At 55.4% G+C, this 24,317-nt stretch overlaps 1 long non-coding RNA gene across 1 annotated transcript in view; it reads right to left on the bottom strand.

Moving 5' to 3' along the window:
* Positions 1 to 4,922: 4,922 nt before the first annotated feature.
* LOC138919996 (uncharacterized) overlaps positions 4,923 to 24,317 on the bottom strand; it is a 30,456-nt gene continuing 11,061 nt past the window's right edge. The window contains exon 2 of the long non-coding RNA XR_011430582.1: positions 4,923 to 5,200. This is a non-coding gene — a long non-coding RNA (uncharacterized lncRNA). The remainder of the gene's footprint in view (positions 5,201 to 24,317) is intronic.

Below are 24,317 nucleotides of genomic sequence, written 5' to 3'. Positions count from 1 at the left end.
ATGCTCCCTCACACGGCAAAACAGAAAAGGGTCCTCGCAGGCGTGATTTAGGATCTTGAGATGGGGAGAGTATCCTGGATTATCTGAGTGGGCCCTAAATGCCATCACAAGTGTCCTTATAGGAGTGAGGCAGAGAGAGAGGTGACACACACAAAGGAGAAGGTGATGTGAAGATGGAGCAGAGAGATGCGAAGACGCTCACTTGGAACGTGAGAGTGATGCAGCCACAAGCCGAGGAACGCCGGCGGCCACCAGAGCTGAGAGAAGCTCTCCCCTAGCGCGTCTGGAGGGAGTGCAGCCCCGACAACACCTTGAACTCGGCCAGTGACTCTGATTGCAGAACTCTGTCTCCAAAAGGTAAGAGAATGAGTTTCTGTTGTTCAAGCCACTGAGTTGTCTTAATTTGTTACAGCAGCTTCAGGAAACGAATGCATCTGCTTTTCAGAGTTGGGAAGATGAGAAATACTTATTAAAACACCTGGCGTATAGCAGACTTCAGAGTTCAGCTGTCACCGATCTCAAATGACCAGTGGCTGCCACATTGGAGGCCGGAGCCCCACGTTAGGGAGAAGTCTTGAGTTTCTACGTGAAGCACCTGAAATTTATCCAACAGGTTTATTGAGCAGATGATTTATTTCTGCTTCCTTTTGCTAGGATGTAAGCCCCATGAGGGCGGGCTTCCTTATTTTGTTCACTGATGTTCCCGGGTGCCGGGGACACAGTAACTGCCCAGTAAACACTTGTGGAAGAATAATAATGATAATAAAAGAACAGCCCCAAAAAACAAAAACCACGTGGCACATAGGAGGTCCTCAAAGATGGCAGCTGTGGTGTCATTCACACCAGGTTCTTGGGTGGTACCTTTCTCTCTGGGTCTCCGTTGCCTCATCTGAGAGATGATACTCAGGATTGCACAGCTCCTGAGGACTGGCCATGCAGTGACCATCCAGTGATGCAGGGCACAGGGCTTTGAAGCTAAAATGCCATCCAGAGACCCTCACCAGCCATCCTGACCTCGAGTGAGACTCTCATCACTCACCCCTCCCCACTGAACCCCCTCAGACCCCAAGGGTGTCCTTCGGTTGCTTTGGGGGGGTCCAGGAACCCCCTGTAATTGTGTGATTGTGCCTCTCCCCAGTCCCACAGTGGCTTGAAAGAGGCCGTGGAGGGAAGTACACTGTGGAAAGGGGCAAGCGCTACAAACCAGTCTCTCCTTCTGTTTCCTGAATAGCCGGTTGTTAAACTTTTAGCATCCCATCATCTGAAAAGCCCCACCTTGGAGACAAGCTCTTCCAGAGCTTTGCAAGGAAGCCCTCCCATGCGTCCCCTGCAGGAGGCCTGTGCCGACACTCTTCCCACATGTGTGCACCAGGACTCAGCTCAGACAGCTCTGACACCTGCCGGGCCTGGAACAGAGAGGAGGTCCCATCGCGCCCCCCCTCATCTTTTCCGGACCATCCCTCGGTCCAGCCCTGCTGGCAGCAGAGGGTCAGTGCAGCCCTTCAGACCCCGGGGGATGCAGCTGGGGCTGATCGGCCCAGCGTGCAGAGGTGGCTCCATCGGCGAGGGGCTGTCCTCTGGGTCAGCCTCACTCCATCCCTCTGTCGAGCCAGCGCTCACTTCACTCGGCTGCCCCAAGCGTGGATCTTGGCCCTGGGAGGTCAGAGGGTCTGGGCCCAAGGTCTTGTGCCTTCCCAGTCACTTCACATCCCCGAGCCTCATGTCCTCCTCTCTACACAGACTCTGCAGCCGGGGCTGCAAGAATCAAATACGAGAAAGTCACGGAGCGCCCCAGGCCCCGGCTCACCTTCACGGAGCATCTTCTACACAGCAGAACTTGCCAGATGGGATTACATGCACCCTCGGGACAACAACTCACGAGGAAGGCGTTTAGCTTTGTCATCCCTCTTCTGAGGAAACTGAGGCTCAGAGCAGATAAATTCCATGCTCAAAGCCACACCAGGGAGCGGGTGAGGACCTGGCACCAGACCCGTGTGGTTCCAAGGCCTTGACCATTGCCTGCCTCCCGACACAGCACACGGGACCTTGGCCGTGAGATCCCAGCCTTCCCAGCCCGCGCCCAGGCAGTCAGGAATCCTTGCACGGAAACCGTCGGCCCGACTTCAGCAGCTCCAACCATGTCTCTCATTTCCTCAGGGAAAGTCGCTCGTCCCAGGGTAACTGCTGGCTTGAGAGCAGGGGACGAAGGCCTGGCGGTGGAAATTCGGTCCCAGTGCACGGTGGCGTGGCCTCCCCCGGTGCAGACAGAGAAAACAGCCACTGCGGCTCAGCAGGCTGGCACTGCCGCTCCCACACCTGCCCTTCAACTCACTAATTGGCACTTTCTCGTTAGAGCCATTTCACTGGGATGGAAAATACGTATGTGTATGTATGCGGCAGAGATTAGCCAGGAAGGCTGAAATACCAAATTAATGGTGCAAAAATGTGAGACAGTGCTGGGGGCGGGGTGAGAGGGAAGAGGCCAGGGCCTTGCCAGCATTTGGTTTGGTCAAGCGCGGCCCCCCCCCCCCGCCCCCCACAGCTGCACAAGGGTCTGAATGAGAAACTCTCAAGGGACTAAAAAGGGAGACGTTTGTTACGAAGCCAATGCCTGCAGCATCCACAGAAACTCGGCTCAAGGAGATGCAGGCTGGCGAGACAAAGTGCGTCTTCTTGGAGAACCAGGAGCCTATGTCACACCCCTGCATTGTCTGTGAGTGGATTCCAGGAGCCAGTGTCAGCTCCTGACTTTTCCTGGCTGTAAGCACCGAATGACAGGTTCCAGCACCTTCTGTGAGAGAAGGCCATCCTCTTGGAGAGTGGGGACAACTAACTCTGGCCACCTAAGAAACTCAGCATCCAGACCTCGAGAGAGAGAGGAAGAGAGAGGGGGCATCATCCATCCATCCATCAGTTCAATTGACACTGAGGTCTTCCATCCTCAGGGCCTTTGCACATACTGTTCCCACTGGCTGGAACAGTTTTCCCTTGATGAGTGAGCAGGGGAGCGAGTGAGAGAAACAGTTGCTGAGCACCGATGGTGTGCCAGACCCCACGATCGGGATCCCTGGAAGAATAAGAGCGACACAGTCCCTGCATCCAGGAGCTCACAGGTCAGCGGGAACTGGTCAGTTGGGCCCCTTGTTGTGAGCATTGTAACAGAGGCCTGAACGCAGCACTCAGAGCCCGGGGATGTCCCAGAAGGCTTTCCACAGGACGTGGCACTTGAGCTGAGTTCTGAAGGAGGAGTGGGAATTTTTCGGCAGCCATGGGGTAAAGCAGGTTCTGGGGACAGGGAAGAGCATAGACAAAGGCCCTGTGGTGAGTGTTTGGGGGCCACAAGTTGCTTGGTGTGTTTTGAGCACAGAGGAGAGTGCCGTGTCGAAGTTGCCCTTTAGGAAGACTTCTCGGCATCAGTGGTGTGATTGGACGGGAGGGAGGGCTGGGCATGACTGGAGGAGGGAGAGCAGCTAGGAGGCAGCTGTTGCGAGAGGCAAGGTGGGCAAAGGGATGGATGTGAGAGATCTCACGGGGGAGAAGGGGAAAGGATTTGGGCTGAGGGAAAGGAGGAGCCCAGGGTGGCACCCAGGGTTCTCTTCTGGGCAACTGGAGGGGTCCTGGGCCCCCACTGAGCTGGGAGAGCCTGAAGCCAGGGCCAATGGGAGGAGGAGTTCTGTTCTGAGCCTGAAATGCCTGAGGGACCTCCCCGCCACCGCCACTCACCCCATCCTCTGAGCGGTGCCCCCGCGGGAAGGACAGAACCTGTTGGTTTGGGAGGAGCATGGAGGGGAGAGAGGCAGGGGCCCCGGGCGGGTGTGGAAAACAGCGCCCTTGATTGCTCCTCCGGAGGGTGCAATGGAGGGAAGCTGGGGAGAGGGACCGTCTAGTCCACCTCTCATCTTCCAGACCAGGAAACCGAGGTCCAGAGACAGGAAGCAACTCTCAGCATCGCTCAGGAAAAGTGATGTTTGCCACATTCGCTAACAATCCCAAATCTCAGTGGATTCAAGCCACAGCGCTCATCTCTTACTTATTTAACTTGTCTGTGGCGGGTGCTGGGCAGCGTGCTGAGTATTTCCCAAGGACGGTCCACTTGACCCTCACACCCTACCAAGAAACCACCATATCGGACCAGCTGTCAGTCAAAGGCACCACGGCTCAGAGAGGCCATGTGTCTTGGCCAAGACTTCACGCTGGTGAGAGGTGGAGTGGGGTGCAAACCCAGAGCTTCTCCCTTTGAGGGACCAGCAAAGAGGCTGGACCACCCAGAGGAGGAGGTCCAGGAACAGCCTCACTTGGTGACCGCGAGCACACGCTGGTCTCGTCTGTGTCCCGGCGTATTTTTCCTGAACGCCGCAGCCAGCTCCCCTCCTCAGCTCTCAGGGGAGTAGACGCTGAGAGCGAATTTGACCCTAAGATCTGTCAAATCCTGTGTGCAGTGAGAAGAAAAGGGCCAGACACTTTCCAAGTGTTTTTATTGGAAAAGAAAGGTGCAAAGTCCGGAGTCACGCCGCCTTCCTACATGGGACAAGGCCAGCCAGCGGAGAAGTGACAGTTCCAGACCTGCTCTCCGTGTTAATTGCATCGCAGCCAATACCCCGCGGAGAAACATGGACGCAATTAGCACGGAGCCCGGGACCCCCAGGTGCCTGTTCTGTCATCACATTTGTCCAGTGGAATTAACACCGCCCCACGGCCACTGCTCCTCACAGCACCACAGCCCCACCCTCTTAAAAGGACAAACTCATGTGCTTCCAGTGTGCCGAGCTCCGCACCGGGCTTTATACACGTGACCCTGGTTCCTCCCAGGCACCTGCCACCTGTTTTGCTCACCTTGTATCCCTGGTGCCTGGCAGGATGCGGGGCGTGACCGAGGTGCTCAATGAATGCTGGGAATGAATGAATGATGTTGCCAAGTCTTCTGGCTTTATGCATTTAGTGCCTTTAATATTCAAATAAAGTGATTCCAGACATAGGTTACTCCTCTCGCTCTGAGGTCCAAGCTGGGAAAATGTCAATTTCACTCCAGTTTCCTCCCATTTGGTCCTTCTCTCCTCTCTGCCTCGTGTCAGCCCAAACGGGGGACATGCCAAGTCCTTTGTCTCGGTTCCTCCCAGGTTCCACCAGGACAAGCCACATGGGTGTATCCAAAGTTTGCTGAAGGTTCTGGGGAGCGGGAATGGAAGAAAATTGCATGGCCCTAAAATGGAAAATAAGGCACCTCTATTGTGAGATCCTTCTCCTGGTCCCACAGTTGGAGCCCTCCCCCAACCTTCCCCCACCTCAGCCTCCCACCACCTTCTCAGCCTCTCTCCCCTCCTCCCCTTTCTTGCTCGCTGGCCTCCAACCCCCAGGACCACCGGCTCAAGTCTTTTTCTGGCCCCTCCTGGAATTCCCTCGGGCCTGCCTTTACACACCTAAAACTCGCTCAAGTGCTCTGCTAAACACCTGAGTCTCTGCCCAGCAGCCCAGAGCCCCAGCAGAAGCTCTGAAACTGTTGCTTCTCCCTGGACGAGGAAGCCCGGGCCGGCCCCCCTCTGCCGGCTCCGTGGGAGGAAGGCTGCAGTGCAGGCTCGCCCTTCCCCCCGCAGGAACTGTGCCACGGAAGAGGCTACAGCTGGCTTCGGGGGTGACAACGGCAACTTGCGTTTCCCAAATGTGCATCTAAGCGTCGATAACCATCGGAGGCCGTGGTGTGATTCTTGACATCTTACAGAGGGGGAAACTGAGGCCCGGGGCAGTGAGGTGACTTGTCCAAGGTCACCAACAAGTAGGTGGGAGAATCGGGATTTAAAGGTCACTCCACGTGAGTCCAAGGTCCGTGCTGGTCCACCCCTCACATGGCCCACGCGGGTGACCTGTCACCCCGTCTAAAATCCACACCCACTAACAACACAGAGGGCAGAAGACCCTTCTCAGGTAAACGAGAGTCTGGAGGGCACCTGCGCAGGCCCGAGGGGGCAGGGACACCCTTGGGCTTTGGAAAGGGACAGGGGGCAAAAGCCAGAGGACTAGTCTTTGCAGGGCGCCCGCCATGTGCCAGGCGCCAGCGGAGCCCTTAACCTTTTACCACCATTGTACAGATGGGGAACCGAGGTCCGTGGAAGGTCACACAGCTTGTGTAAGGCCAAGCTGGGACTTGAACCAAAGCCTGTTGGGTTCCAATGCCCATGGTCCACGTCTCCAAGAGGCCCCCACCTCAGGACCAGCCTGGGTGAAGACGTGGCCAGACGCTGACTGCGGCACATCCAGCTGACGGACTCCCGCACTAGCCCTGGTCGCACACGACGCCCCACAGAGGGAGGGCGGTGCCCGGACGACGCCAGGCAACTAGTCACCCAACTGGTCTCCACGACTGCACGGAAAATCCATCCTTTCTGCCCTTTGCTGCCCATCTGTCCCAACAGACACTCCAGCAGCCAGCTCTGTGGCCACTGTGCCTGGACCAAAAGTAAAACGCTGGGTCTCATCCACCTGGCATAGGTTTTAAAGTTAGACCAGGATTAAATCCTGATTCTGAAATAACAACCTACGAGAGCTGACGAGGACCCCTAATAGAGAACCACAGGCAACGCTCTGGAAGTTCATCAACTCTCAGACGTTTGAAGGATGGGTTAACACACACACTCACACGCATGAGCACACAGAGAAACACCATCTGGTCCAGTCTTCTGTCTACACTCTGGTAATATCTCCCCCATTTTACAGACAAGGAAGTCGAGGCCCAGAGCTTCACCCTAGCACATGGCAAAGAGGGGACTTGCACCTGGCTCCGACACCCGTGGGCTTCCCACCGGGTCCAGAGGAGGCCCAGACTTCACAGAGATGGGGCAGGGTCTCCCCGGGGAAGGAGGGTGGAGCCCAGCGGGCAGCTTCCACCGTCGGAACAGCTCCACTTTCTTTGCACACATGCTGAGGCTCCATGTCAGGTTTTATTTGAAGAAAACGGTTTGCTGCCTAAGAAAATGTCTGAAGCCAAGGGACGGCCACTGTGGGCAGAGGCCAGGGTGGCCGGGGAGGGATGAGAAGGCAACAGGGCCATGGGGAAGCCTCAGGAAATCAGCTTCCTGAAAAGCGTGCCCCTTATTTCATCTACAGAGTGCCTGCTCCGCCCTCAGAGAGTCTTTTGTGTTTTCTCTCCTCCACCTTCTACTCAACCAGCCCTCCCCTCTCACTCTCAGCTGCCCCGTGAGAGGTGGCCCTGCTCCGTGTCTCAGAGTCCAGAAGCCGTCAGATTCAAACTCCTCATCTTCCCAGCGCCAGGTCCTCCTCCCGCCCCGCCCTGCCCCGCTGCACGTGGCCCCTCCTGTCGTCGCTGCTCTTACAGAGGAGAAAGTGCTCCCTGCCCCCAACACCCACGGAACAGGGGTCTCTGCCCCGGACCCTGGGACCCACCGGGGATCCCCCCTCTGTGCCATATCTCATTTCTCTCCCACATCTCCAGTCTCTCTCTTTCCAGATCCTGCCCATTAGCATTCAGGAATATTCTACTCTCTCTCATTCAACAAAACAGCTTCCCTGGACAGCCGCATCCGGTCTCTCTGCCTCTCCCCTCCTCAGCTCTCCCTCTGTCCATCCCCACTATTCCAGCCAGCAGCTCTTGCCAAGCCTGCATGGCCTCTTGCTCACCCTCCAGTCCGTTCTCCACTGAGCGCTGAGAGGGGTGTTATGGAAACAGAATCCAGTCATGCTCTTCCCCACGTCAGCCTCTCGCCCACCCCGTAACATGGCTTCGGAGGCCCTGCTGATAGGGTTGGCATCCACATCCCTCGGCTCATCCTGAGTCACTCTCCCACTTGCTGTCCTGACGTGGAGCTCCCTTCTGCCAGGCTTTCTCTTGCCTCAGGGCCTTTGCACATGCTAATCTCCATTCCTGCCCCTGCCCTGGTTTCACTGGCTCACTGTCACTCATCCTTGGCCAGGAAGGAGGTCTCCTCTCCAGGCTCAGTTAAAGGCCCTCTCTCACAACTTCTCCAAGGCGTCCCCCTCCCATGCCCTAATCCGAGCACTGCCTGCCTTCCTCCCTGGACTGAGGGCTCCCTGAGGTCAGGAGGTCCATCTGTCTGCTCCTCAATATAGCCCCAGGCAGTCAGCACATTGTGGGCGCCCAATAAATTCCTGCTGGGTGAGTAAACGAGTTAGACCAACCCTCAGGACTCTCCAGGCGCCACCTTGGGGCAACCCACAGGGGCACGTGAAGAAGCTGGCCAGTAACTATCTGGGGAAACTGAGGCTCAGAGAGGAGCAGTGACTTGCCCTCGGGGACACAGCCAGTGGGCCAAGACTCAGACCCAGGTCCAACCAGCAGGCCCTGGGCGCTCAGCCAGGCCGCCCTGGCAGCCAAGCTCGTCGTGACCTCCCTCCCACCTGACTTTGATAACTGGCTCCAACGAGAGGGGCTTCATAAGCCGTGATAGATCCACGATGGGTTATAGATCTGATGAAGCAAACCATGTCCCAAACCATCGATTGTGTAATTGGCTGCGAAGACACATTGTCCCCTTGCCCTTCAGCTACAACTTAATTTGCCAGGTCAGCACTTCTGCCCAAAGTCACAGGTAGCAGCCTGTCGACCAACGGCAACTGGATCCCCAGCACCACGTGCTGCGATGGGGCTCACAGCTCCTCCCGGGGGCGCCAGTCTGACAGAAGAGGAGACCGAGGCCCAAGGAGGGGCAGTGGCTCGCTCCAGGCCACACAACCAGTGGGTGCCGGGCTAGAACTGGAATTCAGTGCACGCCCATCCGGCCTCGATCCTCACGCCTCCCCTCCTGCCCCACATGTAACTGGTTGTTTTGTTGTTTTTAACAAACATATTAAGCTTTTTTGCAACTTACCACTTCCCACCATCCCAGCTCCAGAATATAAAGCTTCTCTTTATATACAGCCAAAAGCCGCAAAACAATGTTTTTTGGTCAATGACGGACTGCATAGACGCCGATGGTCCTGTAAGATTAGTACCCCGTAGCCTAGGGTGCAGCAGGCTGTACCGTCTAGGTGTGTGTAAGCGCAGTCTATGATGTTCGCTCAATGACGAAATCGCTCAACAGTGCGTTTCTCAGGACGTGTCCCCGTCGTTAAGCGACCCATGACCCCATAGGCAGATGGAGGCACTGCTCACAGGCCGTTCAGAGTTGTTTGTGTCTGTGCCTGTCCCTGCACAGCCAGCCTCCCAGCGTGAGCCCCTGGGGGTCGGGACTGCGTTTGTCCCGGTACCGAAGGGGCCCCGCAGAAGCCTGAACAGAGGGGGCCAATCCCCATGGCACCTCCCGTCACCTCGCACATTGTTAACAGTGATCGTGGTGAAATATTCATGGATGAATGAGGTGGTGTTTGAGATCTGATTTAAATTAACAAGGGGCCTGGCAGGGGGAGCGTGGATGGGGCGGGACCGGCCAGGGGTTGGTGGTTGGCGGGGCTGGGGGCTGTTACACGGGGGCTCCTCAGACACCCTGTCCTTTTTCATGGATGTTCAAAATTCCCCATAATCAAAATTTTTTAAATTGGATATCCTTCCCCAAAAGAATACTAGTCACGGTGACTGTAGTAGCTGAAAATGATCGCTTATTGCTCACTCACCACGCACCGGGCTTTGTGCGCAGCTCTTTCTGTGTCATCTCGTTCAATCATCATGCTACCACGATGGATATTGTGTCTATTATACATCAGGAAGCAAAGGTTCAGAGAAAGATCTAGAAACAGCCCGGCGTCCAGGACCCCAACCCGACGCCACGTCACGCATGGTAGTGATGCAGTCGGTCCCGGGACGTCCCGGCCTCCATTTGGGGAGGGGCCTCGGGAGCCGGCACTGCGTTCCTCTGGAGTCCACCGCTTCGTCCTCTCAGGGGAGAGATGCTGATTTCCAGAGTCGTCCAGGGTCCTTTGGAGCTAAAATCTCACGGGCCGGGAGGGCTGGCAAGTTGGAAAAAGCTGGCTTGGGTCAAAAACGAGCCGTGGAGTAACACGTGCCCGGCCCTGCTGGCCCAGGTCCCCGCCACGTCCCTCCTCACTCGTGCTGGAGCTCCGCCCATCTCCTGTGCACTGCTCCCACCTTGGTTCAAGCCTCGGCCTCACTCACCCAGGTTACCCTCCGCCCCGGCCACATGCCTCCCCAGTCTGGTCTGATCTCTCCACAGCCACCAGGGAGCTCAGTCTAGACCCCGGGCCTGACAGGCTGCATCCCTTACCACAGGCTTCCAAAGCCCCAGAGGATGAAGCCCAAATTCCTTGCACGGCCCCCAAGGCCCTGGGTAATCTCTCTGCCCCCCACCTTCTCACCCCTCATCTTCTAGCCTCATCTATCTCTCTCTGCCCCAACCCCACACCCTCATGCACTCTCCTCCCCATCCCAGCCAGACTGAACAGGTTTTAGGTAAACAAAAGCCCCACATTCTCATGTGTAGCTTAGACAATACCTGCCTCCTCAGCTGCTACCTCCCCAGCCTGACAAGCTCCTACTCATCCCCTAAGACTCAGCTCAGGTGTCACCTCCTCCAGGAAGCCCTCCCTTATGCCCCAGGCTGGGTTGTGTGTCCCCACAGTGCACTGTGCTCATCTCCTGCACACGGCCCACTGGATTATCCACGTATGCTGATCTGTCTCCCCCACCAGCCAGGAAACTTCTCCAAGACAGAGACCCACCTTGGTGCCCCAGAGCCTAGCACACAGTAGGTGCTAAACAGACTCTGGATGTGCCATCATGGGCTGGCAAATAGGTTTCCTCATCTGTAAAACAGGATCAGTTGTACCTACCACATAAGCGTATCCACTCACCCAGAAATATTTATTGAGGCCCTACTATGCGCTAGGCTCAGATCTAGGCCCTGGGTTTAGAGCTGAGAACAAAGTCAGCAAAACTCTCGTGGAACTAATGTTCCAGCAGGGAGAGACAGACAAGACTTGAAATAATAAGAACAATGTACAGGATGTTGTATGGCGATGATGAGCATAAGGAGAGCTCTAGAGATTGGGGGAGGAGAAGAGGCAAAGTAATAATTTTAAGTGGTTTGATGAGAAAAGTCTTCCCTTCGAAAGTGACAACTGAGTCAATTCCTGATGGAGGCCGGAACTGAACCAGGCGGGCATCCTGGAGAGGTGCAGTCTAGGTGGCAGAAAGAGCAGGTGCAAAGGTCCTGAGGTGGGAACATACCTCGTGAGATCTGGGGCAGGCAGAAGGTGAGTGGAGGAAGGAGGGTGGGGAAAAAATATAGGACCATGGCCTCAAATCTTTTACTCAGATTTCCATGGGAAACCACTCTGAGCAGCCAAGTGGCGTGACCTGATGGCCAGGCTGAGGGACAGAGCAGACCGGAGGCACTCGCCACCGTGGCCAGCCCGCAGAAATCACTCAACAGGTGTTGACTGGGGTGCTCTCGTCACGCGGAGCATCAGCATGGCTCTTCCCCTGCTTATTAGCAAGTGAATATTAGCTGGTCCCGACGGCAGTTTCCAGAAATGTTCTGCGCACGGGAGCTTCTCCCGAAAGAGCCCGCAGCCCTCGGAGCGGCTTCAGTGAGGGACACCGTGTCTCGAAGCCACAGCCCCTTGAGGCCTCTTTAGAGCGACACCGAGGTCCCTCCACCTCGTGCGAAGGCTCTGCCAGGAGGGGGCCTGCCCGGGAGTCACGGACATGCTGGCTGCAGACGAGAGCTAAAACAACGGCTGTGCCGAACAGGGGACGACGACGCTGGGGTGGACTCAGTGCCATTGTGTGCCCCGGGGGGACTTGGAGGGCAGGGACACCCAGGGGGACGTAGCTACAGGGCTGCCATCGTCAAGGGTGAACGTGGCTCCGCCTGTGCCTGGAAGGGCTGGGCGAGGTGGACGGAGGGTGGCATGTGGACAAGGACAGCCTGGGCTCACCGCCCGGCCTTCCTGTGCACGCAGGCTGCCAAGGAGGCAGCTGGACCCCCACATGCCAGGGCTGACCTCCACCCGGCACAGAGGGGCTCCTGAAAGGAGGAGAAGAAAAAGGAAGACAAGGAGGGGGAAGGAAAGAGGGAAGGGGCTCCTTCTAGAGCAAGAGGTATTGGGTAGTCTGATGGAGGAGACACAGCCCCTGTACCTGGGAGCTCCCAGTCTGATGGGGGAGGCAGAGCCCCTGTACTGAGGAGCTCCCAGTCTGATGGGGGAGGCAGAGCCCTGCCCTGATGTGCTCCCAGTCTGACGGGAGAGGCACAACACCACCTGCCTCTTTGCCCTCCAGCCTCTTTCCTGGATGCATCCCAGGAGTCTTCAGAGTGGAGAGAGTCTTCCAAAATGAAATACCTTCTTTCAGAACCGAGGCCAAGAAGCAAAGCAAAGGGGAAGGTTGCGGCCGGTTGCTGACGTTACAAAAGTTTCTCCTGAGGGGGCGATCGGGGTTTGTCTTTCAATTCCAAGGAGAACCACGGGAGCAGAGATACAATGAGCGTGGTCAGACTGGCAGCCGAGCTGTGTCTTCACGAGGTTTGGGCTTTTTTCTGATTATGAAATTAAGATACGCTCCTTCCAAACCCAAAACAGAGATAAAGAGGAAGAGGATCCCGTAACTCATGCTGCCTTTCCTTCCCGTCTTTACTCTACGCATTTCCACGTTGCTGAGCCACCCAGCATGCATTCTCCCACTTAGGGATTTAACAGCAACTTGTCAGGTCGCTCTTGCTGCCAGCCACAATCTGGGGACGGGGGACTCCCACAGTGACCAAGACAACAGACCTTCTGCCTTCACGGAGCTGACGTCTGCTGGGGAGGCCGGCCGGATTACAAACAATTACACCCATAAAATACATTCAGCAGGTGATAAATGCTATGAAGAAACTAGAACAGAAGAGTGACAGAGTGACCAAGAGGCGTGGGGCAACTCTGGACGAGAGGGAAGCCCCTTCCGAGAGAGGGAATCTTTGAGCTGAGCCCGATTGTGGCGGGGCCAACCCGCAGACGGTCCAGGGGAGAGGCGAGCCAGGCAGAGGGCACAGCAGAGGCGAAATCCTGGGACCAGCGTGCACTTGGCGTTTTCAAGGCCCGGAAAGAATGCCAGGTAGCTGGAGGCAAGTCCCTGTGTTGTTAAGGACTCAGGAAGAACTTCCTAGACATCAAAGGCTACGAGCCTGGACTGGGTGACTGGAGATTCTGTCCTTGGGCAGACACGGGCGTCCACACAGCCTGAATTTATCCTGGAATCCTAGCATGGGGAGACGATTTAGAAGCTGTTGGCGCTCCAGATTTTCACATCAAAGGGAGAATGTGCTGGGACTGGCTCGACACCGGGCGCTGTCTTAGATTTACGAAAATTCTGCCTCACTGAGTCCACCCAACGGCCCCGGGAGAGAGGACCGCTGTTCTTCCATTTTGCGGATGAGGAAACTGAGGCTCAGAGCTGGGAAACACCTTGTCCGGGGAGACCGAGCGGGTAAGGGGCAGGCCGTCTGGTTCCTGAGTCCCCTTGTAACGCCTGACTGCCCCCTCCTGACGGAGCCAGAGGAGGAAAAGATGACGCTTCTCCCAGGGTTTCCACTCTACCTGCTGATTTGGGAGAAAGATGCTAGATAGTTTAACTGATAAGTTCTCCAACACGTTAGTTTTACTCCAAAACAAACATGGATTGATGACAGAGTGCAAGGCAAAATGAGCATGATTTTTAAGAGAGAACTCAAGACTTTGAGAAAATTTTTTGGCTTCACTTCTAATTGCCTGAGAGCAACGTGCCATTATACAGATGAGCAAACTCAGGCCCGGGGAGCAGAGACGACTCGTCCCCAGGCCTGTCTCCCAAGGAAGGAAGCTGGACCCCGAGACCCTGAGACATGGTGACCCAGTGACCCAGCGACCTGAGAAGTGGTAGGAAGCCAGAAGGAAGACGGCAGACGCCTCCAGCCCAGCTCACACTGCCTGTTTGTTGGCTCTGATAGCGCGCCCAGGACAGGCCCAGAGAGGCGAAAATCACTTTCTATTGGCCCGCACACATGGTGTTTGCACAGCAAGACCTCGTCCAGAACCAGGAGCTCTGAACCTGTGGTTATAAGGTCAACGCAGGGCCCCCATCCAGAGAGGAGCCGTGCAAACGCCCCAGAAGAGAGGAGGCAGGCCCTGCACCCAGCGACCCCACCAACCCAGCACCCCACCCCACCCCACACAGAGCCGGAAGTGGTGCAACGTAGCGGAGAAGAGCACTGGACATGACAGACCCAGCTCTGAGTAAACAAACAGAGAGAACAGACAGATGGATGGATGGGTGGGTTCCGAATAGGGAGCTAGATGTTATGATGATGTGACATTGATCAGAGATCTACCAGTGAGGGGGAGAAGTTACATATATTTAAGGATCTGCTTGTTTACATATAATATAGATCAGTAGCATTTTGAGATACACAGAATATATATTTGAGGTAGATGGATAAAGTCAGCGGTAGGCTGGAGCCCGTTCACACCAGCTAGAGGGAGCCAATTACACACATTGCTTCCTAATTCTGTGATCAGGGACATCATGTTGGTTATCTGCAACCAGCCCCAGCAAGAATATTTCCACCACGGAAACATACAAATCAGGTAATTTGTCGTTTTCAGAGAGCCGACTTACCAGCACACTACTGACCGTACATGTGGATAACAAGCTGGCTATTTGGCTAGTTAGCCAGTCAGCTATATCTCAGATAGATACTATGTATATACTATATATACATACACACACATGTGCACGTATATGTGTGTATATAAAGCATGTATATGTATACACACGTATAAGAGAGATCCTATGTGCAAGGTAGATGGATTATGTTTAGTTAGTAGATAAACAGACAAACAAAAGTATATATATTTATATACATACGTAATTTATATTTGGCTGAACCTTAGGAAACTGCTGTCATTCAATTGTTTTTGGTCTACCACAAAGGCAATTTTGCATGGTTATATGTGATAGCTGAGTCATAAAAGTAGATGCGTGTGTGTGCATGTGTGAGTATAAACACGAGAAGACACCCCGGACTGAGAGACAGAAAGGACAGAGAGACCTGGGCTCCAGGAATAACTTCACCACTTACAAGCTGTTCTACCCAAGGCAAATGTCTTGCCCTCTCCAAGCCTCTTTTTCCCTGCTTGGAGTAGGAGGGTATCGAGACCCACCTCCAGGGCTGCTGAGGGGACCTCAGGAGGGGACAGCCCAGAGCCACACCCAGCCGAGGCCTCCAAGAAGCCTCTCCAGGCCTGTGCCTCCCCCACCGGCACATCCCACTTCCGGTCGTCCCTGGGCATCCTCGTGGCCCCGCCGGATCTTCAAAGGACGTTACCTGCAGAAGCAGACTCTGGCACAGGGGGAGCATGGCCTTACTGATCCCCTTCCTGTCCCCACACCTCCCAGTTCACAGAGTGACGTGGCACCAGCTGACAGATGTCCCAGCCCCGGCGCCGGGAGTCTAGCTGCAGAATGGCCTCCCTTGGCCGTCGGTCAACAGAGCGGTGGCCAGTCCTCATCCTCAAGAGAATTCCTTATCCGGTCCCTGCTCGCCCATCTCCTCTGGTCCTTCTCGCCGACTCCCTGGGGGAGCCTTTCCACAGCGGGTACAGCTCTGGGTCTCAGCACAGCTGCAGCCAGTGTCCCGGGGCAGGTCCACTCCCCACCACCCTCCACACCCTACCCCCACCCCGGGCCTGGGTTTCCTTCTGCATGTTTAGTCTGAAAGTGCTATAAAATCACCTAAAAAAGAAAAGAAAAGAAAACCCTGCCAGGCAGAGCAAGCTGCCCGGGGCGGATGCGGCCCTGGGAGGGGAGGTTGCAACTCCGCCCTTTGCAAAAACCAGCTCTCAGGACTCTGACTTCAGGGTTAAGGACCTAAACTCCAGCTCTGTGAATTCCTAGCTGTGTGACTTTGGGCAAGTTCCTGAACCTCTCTTAATCTCAGGTTCCCCAACAGTAAAATGAGAATGACAACACCTGCCCCACGGGTTTCTCACGAGGATTTTTAAAAATAACATATAAAAACGGTGACATCTGCCAGTTTTAGAGGCCAGGCTGCATGCCAAGCTCTATGCTGTGAACCTTACACACCATCTCCTTTCTTCCTACAATGACCCTGTGAAGGATGTCCCACTCTTCTGCTCATTTTGCAGGGGAGGAAACTGGGGCTCTGGGAGGCTCATTTCCCCAGGGCACACAGCCGGCCAGGGACAAAGTCAGGATTGAACCCAGGAGGCTGGGTCCAGGGGCTACGGGCTCACTCACTGGGAGACACCGATAACACATGAGACGTAAAATCTCGGACACGTTGCAGGTCCTCCGTCCACGTCAGTTGCGGGGTAATCATCACTGATTTTTAATGCTTTCTTTCCTTGGTTAAAAGCGCCATCTGAGCCGGGACACTTCTCCAGGGCTACACCTTGGGGCTTTCGGATCAAGGCCGTGCAGGGGAAGGAGTTCACCCAGCTCTTTTGAAACAGATCAAAGCCTTGTTCGGAGAGCCTTGCTGTTCTCTGACCAGCTTGCCCTGAGCCGACTATAGCTTAGCCTTGGGGACATTTTGGGCTGTGCAGAAACCCAAGGAAGGAAGTGGGTGCCGGAGGGGCTGGGATGGGGGGTCAGCCTCAGCCTGGCCTCCTGAGCACCTGCTGGAGAGAAAGAAGTGCATCGGGTATTGGAGAGACCTGAGATCAAATCTGGGCTCTCACTGGCCAGCTGTGTGACCTCGGGCAGGTGAGCTGACCTCTCTGGGCCTCTGCTTCATTCCCCCAGGAGGGATGTTGATGTGGTGCCTAGTACACAGCAGATGCTCAATAAACGGTAGCTGTCATCATTTATTATTCTATTTAGGCAAACCACAATTTCCAAGACAATTACACTCAGCCTGCTTCTAACTCAGTGACTGTTGGCCAAAATCTGTCTATCTGGTTTCAGTATGCTTAGGAGTTTGAATGCAACCAAAGAAGAGTTGGTTGAATTTCGCTGCTAGTTATTTTGAAAGTATCTGGCTGCTCGAACCCAGCCCAGGTGGCCGGTTCTTCCAGGGACTGGCCTCTGGACTCGAGGGGGCTGGCTGTGTGCCGGAGAGCCAGCTGCTTCTGGCGCATCTGCAGAGCAGCCAGTGTAGAAGGGGATGCCAGCTCTCCCTTTTCAAAACAAGGGGCTGCAGCTGCAGTCGAAAACCAAGCCCGGCTTAGCCCCAGAGGCAGCTAGAGTGGCCCTCTGGCCATGTTTGCAGAAAGGGCAGGTTTGTGCTGACAGCTTAGGGCTCCGCTCCGAGGCTGTCCCTTGAAAAGAGCCATGGGTCAACTGAGCTGCCACCTTGCTGTAGAATGTTCCGGTTGGGGCGATTAGCTGTGGGATGCCCTAACTCTACGCCTGATATTGGAATTGCCCTGGGTAGTTAGGCAGGGCATCCTGGAAAGCAGCCAGAGAAGGGCCGAGTCTCTGCTCTGAGCGGAACCCAACCCCACCTGGCTGAGCCCCAACTTCTGGCCATTAGGTGAAAGCAAGGATGGAGCACCAGAACTTGGAGAGGAGCAGAAGAGGAGCGGGAGGGGGCCAGGGTGCACAGGGCTTCATCGGGGGCCCAGGAGTGACCCATGTGTCTGGGAAAGGGATGAAGCAGGAGACCTGGAAAGCCGTGTAGGGTTTCTTTCCACCTCTGCTGTGTGATCCTGGGACTCTGTTTGCCCTCTCTGGGGCTTTTCTGCCTAATCTGAGAAGCTGAGAGAGCTGATAAGACCATGAGCTGTGTAAGATGATGACTAGGTTTTGTTCACTGCGTATCCATAGCACCCGGCTCAAGCCAGGCACACAGTAGGCCCCCCATAAATAATTACTGAACAACGATGCCTCTCCCTCCATCCCTTCTCCGTGTAATTTTCCCAAAGGCAAGCTTTTGATTAGAGAAGTGTTCTCTGCCGGTACAGACTGTTCCTGATGCAAGGAACAGTCAGTGTGTATCTGATTTTTAAAAGCATTGATCCAGGCTGTTCAGATCCTAATGAGGCAGAGGCGGGAGAGAAGCCTTCATTCCCGCATCCCTCTCTGGAATTGCTCTCCCACCGCAGCCAGACAGTACCTCAGTGCCCAAAGCCGGGACTGCAACCCACACACCTCCAGGCCTGGGCAGGTAACAGGGCCAGTGGGGCCAGGGGAGGCCTGGGGTGAACCGGACAGTGTCCTCCCCGGCCACAGAGCAGCTCCCATTAGCTCCTGCCCATCACTGCGGAAGGAAAGGCAAACCTGACACAACCGGCTCTTATCAGTTTCTTTAAAGATGAAAATCCGGATTCTTAAGTGCAACCGCCTGATTTTTAAGTGTTGGCAACTAATTCAACAATTAAAAAGAAAAGTTACTGGAGCAGGCAAACAGAACGTTCTGCGGGCTGGACTCAGCAGGCCCTTGAGGTCTATGGGTCGTGAATAGGAACCTATTCAAAGGGAGGAGGCTAGGCCCTTGCCCCAGGGGACCTGTCAGTCTGATGGTGGAGACACAGCTCCGCCCTGGGGAATGCTCTAATTCTGATGAAAGCAGCAAAAAGAGGCAAGATTTCCAGGTGCTGACAGAGCAACATAGAAAAATGTGCAGAAGAATTTCGTATAGACTAAGACCACAGCCACTAGGGGACCGCAGGACGGCGGACCGGCCTGACGAACTTGCGGTGAATCCGGCAGATGTCTCGGATACCGTCTTACAAACTCTCGAAGGAAAGGCAGGATGTGGGTTGACAGGGGAGGGTGTCCCCGTTGGGGAGCATGGCCGATACAGAAACCCAGAGGCGGGACAGAGCAGGGGGCCGGGGTAGGAGGCAGAGAATTGTCGGGGCTGGGTTGAGATGCGGCCCTGGAACGTCCAAGCCAGATGGCCCCCTGGGGATGGCTTGGTCCCAATGCACAGATGGGAAATAGAGGTTCGAGGAGGGGGGAAACTTGCCCAAGGTCATGCAGTGAGCTGGTGACACAGCCAGGATGGGAAAGAAGTCTCAGGAGACCAGACTGGGTGTGGGAAGGGGGCCACGAAGCCCACCCGAGGGACAGCTGTTTGGTGGTTTACATGGTTGAGGAGCCCCTGGCTGGTGACCCCACCTCACCCCAACCCCTCCCTCGTCTGTGAGCTGGAGCCAGGCGGAGGGCACCATCTTCAGCCATGGCTGCCCTTTGGATTAACCTTTAGACTGTGCAGATTAATGGTCCATCCATCTTCCACCCAACAGGCTCCAGAGGTCTGGCAGGGGGAGCGAGTACGGTCCAGAAGGGACCAGGGGCTCAGTGAGAACCGGAAGGATGTCCTGGACCCAGGAGGCCTTGCCTGCCAGGACTCAGGGTCCGCAGGGGCACTAGGAGGGAAGCCATGTTGAGCAGCCTGATGGCGGGCCAGGCACCCAGGGCCAGGAGTTTCCCCCGCATCTTGATCCTGCCTCTTCTCGGCGACCCTTCAAGGCCAGGATTCTTGTGACCCATTTCACAGATGAGAAGGCAGGGCCTTGCCCATCCAACCAGAAGTGGCAGCTCTGGGATCCTGTGCTTTCAAAAAGGGAAACCAGGTGGTGTCACAGCCCTGCCTGGAGCCTTTCCGTGAGCCCCGCCATCTCCCCTGCCTCACCTCCCTTCACTTCTGCCCTCCCGCTGGCCCGCCACCCTTTCCTCACTCAAGGTCTTTGCACTTGCTGTTCCCTCCTTTCAAACACTCTTCCACCATCTCCCACACAGCTGGAGACACTCAAGCATCTGCAACAGTCAGGGCCGAGGAGAGCAGGGCCTTGAACCAGAGAAGACAAGGGGTGCTGAGTCTGGGCGGGTGCCGTGCTCCAGCCAAGCTGCTCGGACAACTGGGAGCCAGCAGAGGACGAAGTCAGATTTTCTTTGTCACATCCTTTAAAATTGTTTAAATTGAGCTATAAAACGCATGAGGGTGTGGAACTTCAGTGAGCAGTTCAGTGAACTTCTCACGTAACCACGTCCATGTAATTTCCAGCCATATCCAGGCATAGATCGTTTCTAGCACCGGAAGCTTCCCGTGTCCCTTTCTAGTCAAAACTACCGTCCCCAAGAGGTGACACTTCTCTGACTTCAGTCACTGTCAGTTTTGCCTTTTCTTGACTCTCATATAAATGGGGTCATAGAGTATGTGGCCTCTGGCAGATTGCATTTTCCAGAGATGGCTCCACAGTGTCTCCCATTCCTCACGCTCTTCTCTCACCATGTGACATCAGTGCTGCTCCCGTGGGGCAGTGGGATCTGTGTCCCCTCCCCTGGAATCTGAGTGGACCTTTAGGACAGCCTTGACAAAGAGAGTATGGTGGAAGGGATGCTGTGTAACTTCTGAGTAAGTCACAAAAACGCCACGTCCTTTCACACGCTCTCTTGGGATGCTCACTCTTGGAACAGGCTGCCATGCCAGGAGGAGGCTCAGCAGCCTGTGGAGAGGCCCATGAGAGGAGCCCTTAGCCCTGGCGGCTGAGCTCCCAGCCACCGACCACAGCACCTGCCACCCACGTGAGTGATGCACCTTGACAGTGGGTTCCTCAGCCCCGGTGGGCTTCTGCTGATGCCTTATTGCAGAGATGAGCTCTGCCCCACGTCCGGCCCAAATTGCATCTTGTGGGCAAAACAAATGATTGTTTTTGTTTATGCCACTAAGTTTGGAGTGGTCTGTTACACAGCAACGGATAACCGAAACATGGTCCATGAGGAGATTTTAAGGAGAACAGCGGTGTCCAAGGATGTCTTCTCACCCTTGTATGTAGTGAAAGATCCAGTACAAATTGGCTTAGGGAAAGAAGAAAGAAAAAGGATAAACTGGTTCTCATAACTAGAAAGTTCACGGGGGGCTTGTGTTAGTTTGCTGGGGCTGCTGTGGCAAAGCTCCACAGACCAGGGGCTGAGACAGCAGAAAGCTATCGTCTCGCAGTTCTGGAGGCTGCAAGTCCAAGATCAAGGCGTCGGCAGGGTTGGCTCCTTCTGAGGACGTGAGGGAGCATCTGTGCCAGCCTCTCCACTTGGCTGGTGTCTTCACATTGTCTTCCCTCTGTGGGCCTCCATGTCCAAAAGTCCCCTTCCTGTAAGGACACCGGTCATATTGGATGAGGGGTCCACCCTACTCCAGTATGACAACACTATTTCCAAATAAGGTCATATTCTGAGGGTCTGGGGGTTAGGACTTCAACATAGAAATCTGGGGGGACGCAATCCAACCCATGACAGGGTTAATGCGGCCCTGGCTGGGTCCAGGCCCTCATGGCTGTCGCCAGCCTCTCTACAGCTCTCAACTTTGCTTTTCTATGTCTCAGGCTCCATGTGGCAACAGGATGCTCCAGGCCCACAGCTCTGGGTCACAAGTACCAGCAGAAAGGAGAGTGAGTTGGGGCCAGCCCGGTGGCACAGTGGTAAAGTGCGAACGTTCCACTTCAGCGGCCCAGGGTTTGCCGGTTCGGATCCCAGGTGCGGACACGGCACCGCTTGGCAAGCCATGCTGTGGTAGGCGTCCCACATAGAAAGTAGAGGAAGATGGGCACGGATGTTAGCTCAGGGCCAGTCTTCCTCAGCAAAAAGAGGAGGATTGGCAGCAGATGTTAGCTCAGGGCTAATCTTCCTCAAAAAAAAAAAGAAAGGAGAGTGGCCTCTCCCTCCACAGCTCCAGCAGGAGTCTCCTGCCATGCCGTTTCTTTGGATCGGGCCGCAGAGCCACACTGAGGCCAATCACAGTGGCCAAGGAAGGCCTTGCCTTATTGGTCTAGCCGGCGTCCCATGAGGACCCTGGAGCAGGGCTGGGGTGGGTATCAGGAGGGCAGTTCCCAGGAGAAGAGGGATGGGACAAACAGCTGATGTCCACACGGGGACCGGGAGGTTTGGCTCACGGCTCTCACCAGCTTGGACCAGAGCCCACCAGGGAGCACAGAGGGCAGGAGGGCGTGGATGGCCCCGTGCCGACGCCCCCAGCAGCTACACTCTTGCAGGAACCGGTCCTGCCAGCCCCTGGTCCCCTGCGTCATGTTCCCATTCCAAGACCGGCATGCTCACACCCGGCCCTGAGATTAGGAGGAAAAATAATATTTAAAGGCACTTATTAAAGATACTCAAAAGGCCTTTCGAATGTCAAACAGCTGTGAGCAAACTCTAATTTGATGATCTACGTGTTAATGAATCCCAGACATGCAGATTAAATTCTCTTTAAGTCGCACGTGGTTTTAAAATGCATTTCTCTCCTGCATGTCTGGTTGGGAACAAGGTTAACAAAACACCTGTGAGGCAGGTCCGCTGATCTGGGGACCGACCGAGCAGGAGCTGAAGACGGCGGTGGCTCGGGCCTCGGGGAGCTTGCAAGCTGGAGAAAGAAAAAGACAGACGAGAGACACAGCCACAACAGCACGGACAAGCGCAAGCCGGGGCTGGCTGGGAGGGCAGCCTGCTGTGCGTGATTCTTTCGTTTAGCAAATATTGACTGAGTGCCTACCGTGTGCCAGGCCCTGCCCAGGGCATCCGGGATGCAGTGCGGAAGACAGAAGCCACAGACTCCGCCCTCATATAACTTTCAGGCGAAGGGGACAGAGGAGACCTAGGGAGGCAGGTTGTTAATGAAGGTAATTCCAGAGTATAGTAAGTGCTAGATGGGAAGAAACCTTGTGATATGATACGAGAAACTGGTTGGGATGAGGGAGAGAAAGGAGATGAGGTTGTCCGAGAAAAGCAGAGGACTGTGGAAAGGCTTGGGGAACAGCTGGTACAGAGGCCTTGCCATCAGAACAAGCCTGGCTGTTCGAGAATCGAGCAGCCAAGACAGGGTGGGAAGGTGGCCCGTGGCAGACGCACCCAGCAGAGGGAGGACCCCACGGCAGTGTCGTCTGAACAGCAACACGGATGCTCCTTAAACGCACAGCACCGAAGACCAAGGGAAGACAGAGCGTGACAGACCCAACTCAGCCCAGTGGGGAATCCAAAACGCACAAACATTCTGGAAGGAGGCACACGGGGCTGCCGGGTCCTGCTGGCTCTGTTTCCTGACCCAGGGCTGGTGACGGGGGTGCGTCCACTTCCAGAAAAGTCTCGAGCTGTGTGTGCAGGATCTGTGCCCCTCTCTGCAGGATATTGCTCCTCAGTAAAATGCCACTGAAATTAAGAACTTCTGTGCGCAGGACACAGCAGCGCACTTTCTGCCAGAACATGGCCGACCAAAAGATAGACCTTAGTCTTTTAGGGTGCTTGTCTGGGAGGGTCGGAGACGACAGGGGCTGTGAAACCTCTTCCCAGAGCACTCAGACACGGTGGCAAGTGCCTCCCGGGCATTAATTCACTCATTTATTTTACTTTCTCAACAACCCTGTGGTTTTGGTGAAGCTCACGTTCAAGTGAAGACGGCAGGCCCATGAGGCACTGTCACCCCTACTTAACAGAGGAGTTAATTGAGCTCCTGATAATGAGTGAACGAATGAGTGAATGAATGAATGAGTGAATGAATGAATGAGTGAGTGAATGAGGGAGTGAAAGAATGAATGAGTGAGTGAATGAATGAATGAGTGAATGAGTGAGTGGGTGAATGAACGAATGAGTGAGTGAATAATGAGTGAGTGAGTGAATGAATGAGTGAGGGAATGAGTGAGTGGGTGAATGAACGAATGAGTGAGTGAATAATGAATGAGTGAGTGAGTGAATGAATGAGTGAGTGAATGAATGAGAACAGCCCTGGTGCCTCTGAGTGGCTGTTAACGCGCAGGTGGGAAGTTGCCGACCAAAGCCTCAAAGGCCGGCTGCGTGTTTCTGGACCCCACAGGCAGGACCTCCCTCCCGCACCCCTCAGCCCACCTCTGGTCAACGCGGGAGCTGGCCCCTTCTATCACTTCCACAACCTTCTCGAGGCCAGGGACAGGCGCCCCACAGCCAGCCACCCGCCAGAGCCTGGTGACAACGTGATGGATGAGGAACTCAGCGAAGCCCGGCTGCTGGGATGACACGAGGAAGGAGAGGATAACTCTCCCCCGCCCCCATCTATTTTTATTTCTCTCTGAACCCTGGAAGACGAGGGTTCCGGCGAGTCGTTCCCACTCCCTGGCAGAGACTGGAAGTGTCCCGAGCTGAGCCCTGAGTTACCGACCGAGCCCTGTGTTACCTACCGAGAGGCGAGAGGCTGGCTGGAGCCGGAGAGACAGGGCCAGCTGGGCTCCAGCCCCTCTGGGTGAGAGAAGCTTTGGCAGGGGAGGAGCGGGGTCCCAGGCCACGCACGTGGGGGCCCTCCTGTCGCTGGCTGGCCGTGTGACCTCAGCAGACCCTCCCAGGGTCTTGGTTCCCTCACCTATAAAACAGGTGAGGCCGGGGCCGGCCCGGTGGCGCAGCGGTTAAGTGCACATGTTCCGCTTCAGCAGCCCGGGGTTCGCCGGTTCGGATC

The sequence above is a fragment of the Equus caballus genome, chromosome 2 (genome assembly GCF_041296265.1).
Source record: "Equus caballus isolate H_3958 breed thoroughbred chromosome 2, TB-T2T, whole genome shotgun sequence".
In the NCBI taxonomy this organism is placed as follows: Eukaryota; Metazoa; Chordata; class Mammalia; order Perissodactyla; family Equidae; genus Equus; species Equus caballus.
Note: the sequence above shows the minus strand (reverse complement) of the source record. Positions and strands in the feature narration are given on the sequence as shown.